The sequence below is a fragment of the Bidens hawaiensis genome, unplaced genomic scaffold, assembly GCF_021521415.1.
Source record: "Bidens hawaiensis isolate Kalapana, Puna unplaced genomic scaffold, B.hawaiensis_p1.1 tig00045939_1, whole genome shotgun sequence".
NCBI lineage: Eukaryota > Viridiplantae > Streptophyta > Magnoliopsida > Asterales > Asteraceae > Bidens > Bidens hawaiensis.
In genome coordinates this window covers 15,408-28,677 of record NW_027505953.1, presented here as the reverse complement: position 1 = coordinate 28,677, position 13,270 = coordinate 15,408, and positions in this window count along the sequence as shown.

The following is a 13,270-nucleotide window of genomic DNA, read 5'->3' as shown; positions in this document are numbered from 1 at the left end:
TTGATATCAGCGGAGTATTGTTGAAGAAGGAAGCTGATTTAAAAATTCAACAAGCATCACTGCAGAATCTAGAAACTCAGATCGGACAGATTGCCCGACAATTTTCTGAAAGACCACCTGGCACTCTTTCAAGCAACAAAATCACAAACCCAAATACGACAGCCAACACTGTTACATTGAGAAGCGGTACGACCACTTTTGCCTCACCAGCTTCAAAACCAGTCATGAAGGAAACCCCTGATAAAATGCATGAGCTGCATTCCAACAGGCACCGTACAACCTAAGGAACCCGTCTGAACTTATGTTCCAACTATTCCATACCCTGGATGGCTGAAACAGGAGATATTGGAAGCTCAGTACGGAAAGTTTTTAGAGCTCTTCAAGCAACTCCACGTCAACATCCCTTTCGTCGAAGTCATTGCTCAGATTCCGAAGTATGCAAAGTTTCTCAAAGAAGTGCTTACCAACAAAAAGAAGTTGGAGGAGCTCTCGCATGTCACCCTGAGTAAAGAATGCTTAGTTGTCCTCCAAACCAAGCTGCCACAAAAAATGACCAATCCAAGGAGCTTTACTATCCCTTGTCTTATAGGGAATTTGTCTGTTAGCAATGCCTTGGCCGACCTAGGAGCTAGTATTAATTTAATGACTTATGCGGTTTTTGCAAAACTAGGAATTGGAGAACCAAAGCCCACCCGCATGAGCATTCATTTAGCTGACCGATCCTTTAAATATCCTCGGGGAATTGTTGAAAACATGCTTGTCAAAATTGACAAATTTCCCCCCCCAAAGATTTTGCAATTCTAGACATTGAGGAGGAAGACAAAAGTGTACCTCTAATTTTAGGAAGACCCGTTTTAGCCACTGCAAAGGCTATCGTTGGTGTTTGCACCGACAAAATCACTCTCAGGGTCAATGACGAAGCTATCACTTTTGACATAGAGAAATCTATGCAACATCTGCAACATCACGATGACACATTATACTGTGTTGACATCATCGATTATATCGTGAGTTGCTATGTGCAGAAATCCTCCATTAATAACCCACTGGAAACACAAATCTAAACTGACATTATCACCAAATCCGTTATAGAAGATGAAAATACTAATAACAACAATCAAGAGACATCAGAAGTAGTATGTGAGACCATCGAATGCAATGAAAAATCAAAACCTTCAATCGAAGAACCACCAGCCATAGAGTTAAAAGAACAACCAAACCATCTCGAATATGCCTTTCTAGAAAATGACTCTCAACTCCTAGTAATTATTTCATCTCACCTTTCTAAAGAAGAGAAAGACGAACTGCTTAAGGTTCTTAAGAACCATAAGAAGGCTATCGCATGGAAGATCATGGATATCAAGGGCATCAATCCTTCCTTTTGTACTCACAAAATCCTCATGGAAGAAGAATAAAATCCCGTGGTCCAATATCAAAGACGTGTCAATCCCAACATCCAAGATGTGGTGAAGAAAGAAGTAATCAAACTCCTTGATGCCAGATTAATCTACCCAATATCAGATTCACCTTGGGTTAGTCCAGTTCAAGTAGTACCCAAGAAGGGATGAATGACAATTGTAACGAACAAGAAGGACAAGTTAATTCTAATGAGGACCATCACTGGCTCGCATGTTTGCATTGACTATCGAAAGCTTAATGACTTAACAAGAAATATTATTTCCCACTTCCTTTTATCGATCAAATGCTTGAACGTTTATCTGGAAAAATGTTCTACTGTTTTCTTGATGGATTCTCAGGATACTTTCAAATTCCCATTGCTCCTAAAGATAAGGAGAAAACCACTTTTGCATGTCCGTATAGCACCTTTGCCTACCGAAGAATGCCATTTGGACTGTGTAATGCTCCGGCCACCTTCCAACGTTGCATGGTGGCCATCTTTCATGAAATGATCGAACACTCTATGGAAGTATTCATGGATGACTTCTCAGTCTTTGGAGACTATTTCGATCATTGTCTGAAGAACCTAGACAAAATGTTGGCTAGGTGTGAAGAAGTAAATTTAGTACTCAATTGGGAAAAATGCCACTTTATGGTCAAAGAGGGCATTGTTCTCTGTCATAAGATATCCCAAGCAGGACTAGAAGTTGATAGGGCAAAAATCGAAACCATATCCAAACTTCCGCCACCAACTTCAGTCAAAGCCATTAGAAGTTTTCTAGATCATGCAGGATTCTACCGTCGCTTCCTAAAATATTTCTCCAAAATTGCTAGACATGTGACCAAACTTCTGGAGAAAGATGCACCATTCATCTTCTATGAAGAATATGTTGAATCATTCAACATATTGAAAAACAAACTTGTCAACGCACCAATCATGACTACACCCGATTGGACCCTTCCATTCGAGATCATGTGCGATGCAAGTGACTTTGCAGTTGGAGCCGTACTCGGACAACGCAAAGAAAAGCATTTTCACCCAATATACTACGCTAGTAAAACTCTTATTGATGCACAAGAAAATTACACCACAACAGAAAAAGAGTTATTATTAGTAGTTTTTGCCTTTGAAAAATTTAGATCCTACCTAGTTCTTTCTAAAACCATAGTTTACACCGACCATGCCTCCATACGATACCTTTTAAACGAACAAGATGCAAAACCCAGACTTATCCGATAGATTCTACTACTCCAAGAATTTGAAATTGAAGTTAAGGACAACGAAGGAGCAGAGAATGTAGCCGCAGACCATCTCTCGCGCTTAGAATGCCCAGCTTCAGAATAACATCACAAGGAAATTATCGATGATAATTTCCCATATGAAGTTCTAATGCATATCCAAGCAGTCATGCAGGAGAAGGATGAAAGTCCTTGGTTTGCCAATTTCGTGAACTATCTAGCTTACAGAGTCCTAAGAAAGGGGCTAACTAATCAACAACGGAAGAAACTCTTCTCCGACCTTAAGTTCTATTTCTGGGAAGATCCTTACTTGTTTAGGATACGCGACGATCAGGTTGTTCGTAGGTGTGTATTAGGAAAAGAAGCCTTAAATATTCTCAAACATTACCATGAAGGACCAACTGGTGGACACCACAGTACCGCCACCATGGTCAGAAAAGTGTTCGACGCAGGATTCTTCTGGCCCACCATATGTAAAGACACACATGCTTTGATCAAAGCATGCGATGCTTGTCAAAGAGCCGGAAACATCTCGGCCAAAATGAGACAGCTCAAAAAGGCATTCAAATTTGTGAGGTATTTGATGTATTGGGAATAGATTTCATGGGCCCATTTCCTAACTCATTTGGAAATAAGTACATCCTTGTAGCAGTCGACTACGTGTCTAAATGGGTAGAAGCGCATGTTCTTCCCACTAACGATGCTAGAGTAGCTGTACGATTTCAGAAAAAAGTTGTTTTCACTATTCGGTACTTCAAAAGCCCTAATCAGCGACAGGGGTACTTACTTCTGCAATGCATTGATGGACAAAGTCTTAGCACGATATGGAGTTCACCATCGTTTAGCAACACCATACCATCCACAGACTTGTGGGCAAGTGGAAGTTTCGAAATGGGGAATTAAAAGGATCCTTGTAAGAACTATAGGAATGAATCGCAAAAATTGGGCTGAAAAATTAGATGAGGCTTTGTGGGCCCTTAGGACAGCCTACAAAACCCCCATAGGAACAACACCTTTCAAACTTGTTTATGGGAGCATGCCATCTACCAACAGAACTAAAGCACAAGGCTTATTGGGCTCTTAGAGCAGTAAATTTTGATCTAATGTCCGCTAGTAAAAATCGGGAAGATTAAATTCATGAGCTCGAAGAACTAAGAGCACTGGCCTATGAAAATTCATGGTCTTATAAAGAAAAGACTAAACGTCTGCATGACGCCCACTTGAAGGGAAACAAGAAATTTCAAGTTGGCAATCGTGTATTGTTATATAACACGCATTTACGTCTTTTTCCAGGAAAACTGAAGTCTCGTTGGACAGGTCCGTCCATAGTTGAATCAGTTTTTGACTATGGGATAGTTGAGATTTCAGATTCTGACGGCCACAATATCAAAGTTAATGAACATCGATTAAAATCATACATCAAAGGACCGTTCGAAGATGTCTTGTTGGGTCGAAGATTTGACAAGAAAAGACATAAGAGAGATTGCAATCTTCTGAACACTCTATGAAAATGGCTAAGTATGGATACCGAGCACACTTAGGCCTCCGAGCAAACTTTTACTTATCATAGAAAGGTATTTTGCCTTTCGGGTAAGGTTATCTTTTAGAATTCCTCTTAAGTGTCAATATAAGCAGGGTTCACATTGTATAGCAAGGTCGTTCTTCAAGTCAAGCATGATTTGTTTCCTAGCAAACCCTTGGCTAAACCAAGCTAAAGAAACCAAGTACTTTGGAAGATCTAGCAAGATTTATTATTAATAAACAATGGTCCCATCAAGCTTGAAGAAAGTTGATAAGGAAATATCTTAAGGACTTATTCTAGTAAGGTTCAACTCAGAGCAAGCTATAGAGCTACCAGAACAATCTACAATGTTACCAGCACACTTTGGTTTGATTAATAAGTTAAAGTTAACAAAGAGTTGAAGGGATTCCTGAAGAAAAAGTTTGCTCGAATGATCATATCGACCAACTTTTGCTATGGTCAAAAGGATTGAAGTCTGCTATGAGAATATTTTCATCTACCCGGAGAACTGTTCCCCAACACACTTTGGTTACCAGGTCTGCTCGATGAAGACAAAAGCTGCAAAGCTTACCCGAAGACCTGCTTTATACTTAGAATCTTTTTGTAATATGTTTACGATTATGTATCAATGATTAGGGTTTCTAGAAGGAATGACAGGTGTCAGAGCAGGCCTATAAAAGGAATAATTTAGGGCACGCCTTGAAACAGACAGACGGCTAAGAAAAACCTGAGACACGTGATATTATTCCTGACATCGATTGTGACGGTTGTCTTTATTACGTACGGATAAAATATTCTATTCTGAAACCCTAATTGATTTTCGTTTGTATTGACGATTCTATAAATTGAAAACTTTTGAGTTACAGTTTGTGTTTCTTACCCTAAATAGTAAGTCAATATCCCTCTTGTCAACACTTAACCATGTGGGTTGCGACAATGAGATATTGAGTGATTGAGCAATATATATGGGACCGTCAAGTGGTATCAGAGCTGATTATGTTGTTTTGGGTAAAGAACTGTTGCTGATTTGAAGATGACGAATGACGTCAGCTGCCCACTGTTACATTGATTTGTGACATCATCTGTTATGTTTTTCATTTTTCAGATCTACATTTTGTTTGAGGTTTAAAAGTGATTTTTGTCTCATATCTTTATTTTCTTTGTCATTATTCTTGCTCTTAGTTGTCCAGTTATATCATATATGTGGTTTTCATCCACAGATCTGATTATTTTTCAAAAGAGCTTTTAAGTTGTGTCTAAATTTCTAGTAAGTGTTTCTCTGTTTTTTCAAAATTATCCTATAAAACCCCAAAAAGATGTCTGGATATGAAGAGCAAGAAGCGTCAGCTAACAAAATTCCAAGATTGTACAGACAAGAGAATTTTATCAAATGGAAAGTGCTTTTTGAAGCCGTAGTATGCTACAACGATGTAGAGACGTGGCATTCTATCAAGAATGGACCCTATGTGGCTGATGGAACAAACAACAACCTTAATTTTGAAGCTATAATGAAGAAGGTTGATGATAGAGCCTTAGACACGCTGAAATTGGGGTTATTTTGGGAAATTCCGACAAAGGTTGCTCACCATCAAACTACTAAAGCCATGTATGATTCTCTATTGGAGATGCTTGAAGGAAATTCATATTTGAAGAATATCAAGAAAGAGAGGCTGAAGAAACATCTTGACTAATTAAAGTATAAAGATGGTGAATGACTGAAGTCTTTCTTGGAAAGGTTCCTGGCCGTTGTCAATGAAATTAGGATAACTAATTATATGGTGACTGATTCTGACTTGAACACCAAGCTGCTATCATCTTTATCAAAAGAATGGTATACTGCCAGCAAATTTATTAGGCAGAAACCAAACTATGATGCACTTAAGCTTGATGATGTGATATGGTGTGTAATATGATGCTCTCACAACTAAGCTTTAAATTTATTAAACAAGACTCCTAAAGAAACCACACAAAACCGGCAAGTGTACCGATCACTAATAGTATAGCACTATGGAAGTCCGAGTATCGAACACAAGAACACTTGAAAACGTTAATGATACTTAACCCTAACCAAGACTCACCTAAGAATATTTAAATGATTTTTAATAATTAACTACTTAACCTAACTTACTTTAACTAAATTAATTAGCTAGACTTAACTTAACTTAACTAAACACTTAACAAAACTTGGAAACTTAACTGCAATCGGAGAGAACGTCTACCTAAGTAAGAATCATATTGAAGGTATAATAAGATAATGGATTGAAGACTCTCACGACACCGGTTCTAAAGGATGACACAACTAAGGTTCGCTCAAGAAGGCTAGATCACCTCTCAGTCTCACTAACAAACTCTAACTTACACTTAGTTGATTTTAAGAACAAACCGGGAAACAAATTGTTAAAGTGCTCTAATGTCGACTCTCCTCTCGGTCTCACCGACACGCTACCCTAATGGAGACAAATACTACGCAACCAAGGATGGAGGAACAATTCGGCTTAACTTAAACTAGATCAACTAATCGCTCAAAAACCCAAACCCGACAAGAACCAAACCCGCTCTCGCGCGATCTTAATCCTAACAAGTAAAAGCTAAGAGACGACCTTACTTCCTATCACCTCTCGGTCTCTAAGAAGGTGTTCACCCACTGATTATATTCAATTAAAACACTCACTTAAACCCTACGGTTGATCACTCCGCAAACAAACCCTAAACACCAAGTAAAGAGGTCTAACAAGCAACAATTAATCAAAACGTATTCAATTAATCAAAGCAAGAGGTATATGAGTGTAATTAATAAATTCACAACCACTAAACACAACCTAATTCAATATTAAACCAAACTTTGCATTAACAATTCAAGCCATGATAATCAACAATCCATATTACTCATTAAAACCTAACAATATTCATCTAACCTAGGTAGAACTAACACGTTTAGCCAATCATAATCAATGAACAATAGATGAAATAGATATAAATGATAAACATGTTCATATAAATCTGATTACAAAAGGTTTGAATGCTTAAAAACCAAAAACGAACTCACAAACGTTAAAATAGTCAAAACCGAAAACCGAAGGATAAAAGATAGAACCGTAAGCTTGTCCTCTTTGATTTCTCCTCTAGAGCAGGTGTGGGATGGCTGGAAACTTGAATAAAATCGTTCATAGGCTTTTAGGGTTTATATATATGTTTAATCACCTCCTTCCTAATATAAAATATGTTAAAACAAGCCCACTAGGCCTACTAGAAGACAAAATAGACGTGGTAGCTGATTCTTGAACATTCTTGGCAGCCTTGGGACATGTTGGAATCTACCACATGCTTCTTGAATGGTATTACCTGGTCGCGTAGCTCGAACATGACATTTTCTGACGTTTTTCTACCTTCAGCTCGTTTATCTTTGTTTTTGCGTACCGGCTTCATCCGAGCTCCGTTTTAGCTGATTCTTTTTCCATTTGACTCGTTTTCTCGCTCTCTTCAACATGGGACCTATCACATACACAAACATGTAATTTAATGCAATAATAACAAAATAATCGTACACGTTTAAGCACAAAATAACATAAAAACTATTAGGAAAACATGTGTGTTTTACATCACATCAAACATCCCCACACTTAAATCTTTTTCGTCCCTGAAAAAGAAATCTACACAGGATCATAACCAAGTGAAAAACAACAAACTCCCAGATTATTTAACATTACTAAAGCATAAGAAACAACTCGACATATTGACCGCGATTGCCGATATTGTTGTCCACTTAAACCCAGCCACCAGCTAATCAAGCCCCCCTTTTGCATTAAACTTTTTAAGTCCAAAAATTAAGGCTACACCTACCCCATCTCAGACAAAGAGAGCTAGAAAAACTAGAGTCGAAGCAAACTGGTTCGACAAATCACCATAAGCCAAGGACTCGTTGATAGTACTAATTAGATGCACTCGGTGAAATTTTGATGGATGAATGGTCATGTGGAGGTTGTACGAGCTATTCCTAAATATTATTGGACTTTGTCCTATAAATTCCTAATTTTTATTTATTGACTAAGAACCTTCGAGCCCCAATAGTGTATCCTCAGAGTCACTATCCCCTTGGTAACACGTAAACTCTAAGTCCCGTCTAGTATGTGCACTTTGGCCTCTTTTACTAACTTTAAAGAATGCTCATTTGGCATTTTACAATACATAACTTTCTTCACAAGCATTTTGCTTTTCTTTAACAACTTTTGAGAATACACAAACATAACTTTCAATACATGCGTTTCTTTTACTTTATTTTTTTTCTCTTTTTTTTTTCTTTTTTTTTTCAATCTTTTATATCACCCTAAAAACTATAACTATTTCTAAGCTCGTAGAAAGATGGGCATGTGGTGTGTGCTGGTTTAAGTGCGTCTAAGTATAACCATCTCAAAGTTTTCAGATTATGGTAATCCTCCCTAAGCATCGAAATTCGGTTTCACCGTTTTTCAAATTATTATATATATAAAAACTGCTAAAGAGGACTATCAAAGCTAGTTGGGCCTACCGACACATCCAAAATCAGATATGTGAACCATCCCTTCTTTTATTATTATATTATATATTTCAAAAGTTCCAAGAGTTCGTTAACACAACGGTGATAATATCATTTCCTGCTTAACGTAGAAGAAAAACAATTTTCAAGGGACATTTTTCTTTTAAAACTTTTTTTTTTAAATATTAACTCTCAAGATTTTCAATATTCTTTTATTTTTCTTAAAAATGAAAACGTCAGTTCCCCATCCCCACACTTAAATTTCACATTGTCCTCAATGTGAGACAAGGAAAAGACAAAACTAAACATAAAGAAAAGTAAAATGGAACAGACTTCCCTGGTATATGTGATCATGCAAGTGTGCGGTGAATCATGTTCCTCGCCCTCCTATTCGAACGCAAGCTTAAAACTCCAGTGCTCTCTATCAATCTATCACTAACGAACGAAAGCGACAATCCTTAAGCATATTGCATCCCCACACTTGTTTAAAACTCTAGCTCATCAACCGTCATCAGCCAACCAAGGAATAACCTGCAAGTAAGAGAAGAAACACCCGACAAAACTCGGAAATATAAATAAAAATGAAAATAAAATAATAAGGAAAGATATTACCGGGTTTCCTCCCAGGAAGCACTAAGTTTATTGAATAGTCTTCAGCCGGACTCACTCCCGAAACCTCAATCAGGAGGCTTCTCCTTTATCCTCTTCCCATCGATGCTCCTCAACACTCTCCTTTTACAATTGGTTGGGAAGAAACCAATTGCACAACTCTCATTGGCCCGACCATATGAATTAAACTCGGCCCACCAACTCTTGAATTCCCCCAAAAATGGTTCAATGAAGTGAAACGGGGAAGTCAATCTCTTCATCACACTACGATTTCTTCTCCCAGAAATCCTCCTTCTAGTTCTTTTAGCCAAACTTTTAAACCTTAACACGTCCCGAATGGAGATTGAGTACGGTTCGTGTTTTGGTTTTTCACAATCGAGGTGAAGTGTCGGAAGGACCAAATCACTAACTACTTCATGGCTCTCCTTACAAAGCTCCTTCTCGATCCCCACACTTGGCTCGTTATATATTAAATCTTCAAGCAGCTTTAGATCACCAAGTGGGTCAAACTTGCCTTCATCCGTAGTGGCAAAGTCCATCAACTCTTCACCAAACTCATCCTTAAACTAGATCAACTAATCGCTCAAAAACCCAAACCCGACAAGAACCAAACCCGCTCTCGCGCGATCTTAATCCTAACAAGTAAAAGCTAAGAGACGACCTTACTTCCTATCACCTCTCGGTCTCTAAGAAGGTGTTCACCCGCTGATTATATTCAATTAAAACACTCACTTAAACCCTACGGTTGATCACCCCGCAAACAAACCCTAAACACCAAGTAAAGAGGTCAAACAAGCAGCAACTAATCAAAACGTATTCAATTAATCAAAGCAAGAGGTATATGAGTGTAATTAATAAATTCACAACCACTAAACACAACCTAATTCAATATTAAACCAAACTTTTCATTAACAATTCAAGCCATGATAATCAACAATCCATATTACTCATTAAAACCTAACAATATTAATCTAACCTAGGTAGAACTAACACGTTTAGCCAATCATAATCAATGAACAATAGATGAAATAGATATAAATGATAAACATGTTTATATAAATCTGATTACAAAAGGTTTGAATGCTTAAAAACCAAAAACGAACTCACAAACGTTAAAATAGTCAAAACCGACAACCGAAGGATAAAAGATAGAACCGTAAGCTTGTCCTCCTTGGTTTCTCCTCTAGAGCAGGTGTGGGATGGCTGGAAACTTGAATAAAATCGTTCATAGGCTTTTAGGGTTTATATATATGTCTAATCACCTCCTTCCTAATATAAAATAGGTTAAAACAAGCCCACTAGGCCCACTAGAAGACAAAATAGACGTGGTGGCTGATTCTTGAACATTCTTGGCAGCCTTGGGACATGTTGGAATCTACCACATGCTTCTTGAATGGTATTACCTGGTCGCGTAGCTCGAACATGACATTTTCTGACGTTTTTCTACTTTCAGCTTGTTTATCTTCGTTTTTGCGTACCGGCTTCATCTGAGCTCCGTTTTAGCTGATTCTTTTTCCATTTGACTCGTTTTCTCGCTCTCTTCAACATGGGACCTATCACATACACAAACATGTAATTTAATGCAATAATAACAAAATAATCGTACACGTTTAAGCACAAAATAACATAAAAACTATTAGGAAAACATGTGTGTTTTACATCACATCAGGTATACTGCCAGCAAATTTATTAGGCAGAAACCAAACTATGATGCACTCAATCTTGATGATGTGATATGCTTCTTTCAAGCAGTTGAGATAGAGATGATTGAGAATGAAATTATTAAGGAGGACAAACCTTGTTTTCAAGTGTCTACTGCACTCATTGGAACAATGGGTAACTTGTCTACAAAGAGACAACAACAAATTCCAATTATTTAAGAACCAAGTGAGAATGGTGGTGATACACCAAGGGGTTTTGTTGCTGGAAGTTCAAGTAACCAGGGTGGACAATCAAGGTTCAATGTCCAACTTTTTGATGATAATGACTCTGCCTCAATGGCTAGTGGGCATACACCTTATCGTGGTGGTACTGTTAATCAAGGAAATGAATACCAAGCCTTGTTTTCAATGTTCACAGATTCTACAATGTCTTTTTCGCCAAGAACATGATCCATACAAGTGTTGTTCAAGATGATCTTGAGAAAATAGATGCAGATGATCTAGATGACATGGACTTAAAATGGCAAGCTGCTATGTTGGCATTGAGAAGCAAGAAATTGTTCAACAGGAGTGGAAGACCTCTTATGTTAGGGTCAAATGAAAGAATAGGTTTTAACAAGTCAAAAGTTATATGCTACAACTGTCAACAACCTGGACATTTTGAAAGGGAGTGCAATCAACCAAGAAACTTCCAAAACAATCAGCTTGCACAACCAAGAAACAATTATCAATACCAGCAAGGCCATCACAGAAACTATAACAAAAACTTTAACAACAATTACAAGAACTAACAGCCACAGCAGCACAACCGGCAAGTTATTCCTCAGAACCAGAATTATCAAAGAAACAATAATCAAAACCCTTCAAATGCTACACATGCTCCTACTAACACCAACAGAAACAATGGTAACCAACCCAGAAATCAAGGCAATATTGCATTGGCTGCTCATCAACAAGATGGAGAATTTGATTGGAGCATTCATGAATAAGATATAAGTAGAGCCAATGTTGCACTTATGGCTCAAGCAGAAAATGAAGCCGGATCTTCTTCAACTCAGGTACATTCAAACTCAACACTTGAATTACATAAAACTATTGAATCATTAAAATTGAAGGTAGGAAAGCTTGAAAGTGAATGTTTCAAAAAGCAAAACATAATCAATGTATATGAAACAAGTGATGTGACCTATGAAGATAGGATCAAAAGTAGTGAGCAAGACTGCATGGATAGTTATAGAAAATAGTCTAGATATGTGACTGAGATTGATGGTTTGAAGAAAATGGTGATTGATGAGAAAGTGAAGATTACCACACTTCAGGTTGAGAATGAATTCTTGAAAAACCTAGTCCCAATAGAGAATATTTGTGGGATTCTGAAGAAAATCAAAGAAGAAGACAAATATAAGGTTGTTCTTCCACCTTTCAATGACAATTACTCTTTGAAGGTTGATAAGGAGAAAAGAGAGGCATACCTTAATCAGTTTAGAGATGTGTTCAAAGACAAAGAAGAATTTCTAGAAAACTATGAAATGGTAAAAGTTGATGAAAATGGGGAGTTTGTGTTAAAGGAAGATGTGAAAGTAGAAAAGTCTGTTGGTATTCAAGTTTCAGAGGATGACTTTGATGAAGATTGCTTGAATGTGGATGACTTAAGTGAGTCAAATGACAAGTGCTCAAGTAATGATGATTCAAATGAAGAAAGAAAGAGCAATTCAAGTCCACCAAGCAAGATCCCAACTCTACCAAGAATTACACCCATAATGAGAAAACACTATGAACAGATGAAAAGGGAACATGTGTCATTTGACATATGTGAAAAATCAAAGGTGAATTATAATGTTGTGAAGCCACCAAACAAAGAAGTTTTGAAGAAGATAAAGATCAATAACAAGAAGAAGACCAAAGAAACTGTTGTCAATGATCAATTTATACATGTGTATCCTCTTTTCTTAAGTCAAGAAATATTTGATATTGGAGAATTTGAAACTGTGCAAGAATATGAGAGAAGACAGTCAAGGTATAAAGGTAATTTGAATGATTAGCCAATGAAATTGGAAAGAATAAAATTTGTGAAGAGCAAAGTTGAAAGGCAAGACATCGAGATTGAAGAATTTATGCCATTCTCAATTGACTTTGATGGTCTCAAAACGTAGAAAACAATTGGCATTGAACCCCCAAAACCAAGTGAAAGTTTCAAGAAGGGGAAGTCAAGTGAAAGCTTCAAGGGCAAAGTTTGGTGCAAACATTGTGATGAGTATGGACACCACACAGATTCTTGTCATGAAAGGTTTACCTTCAAAAAAATTCATGTCCTAAATGAAACAAAGT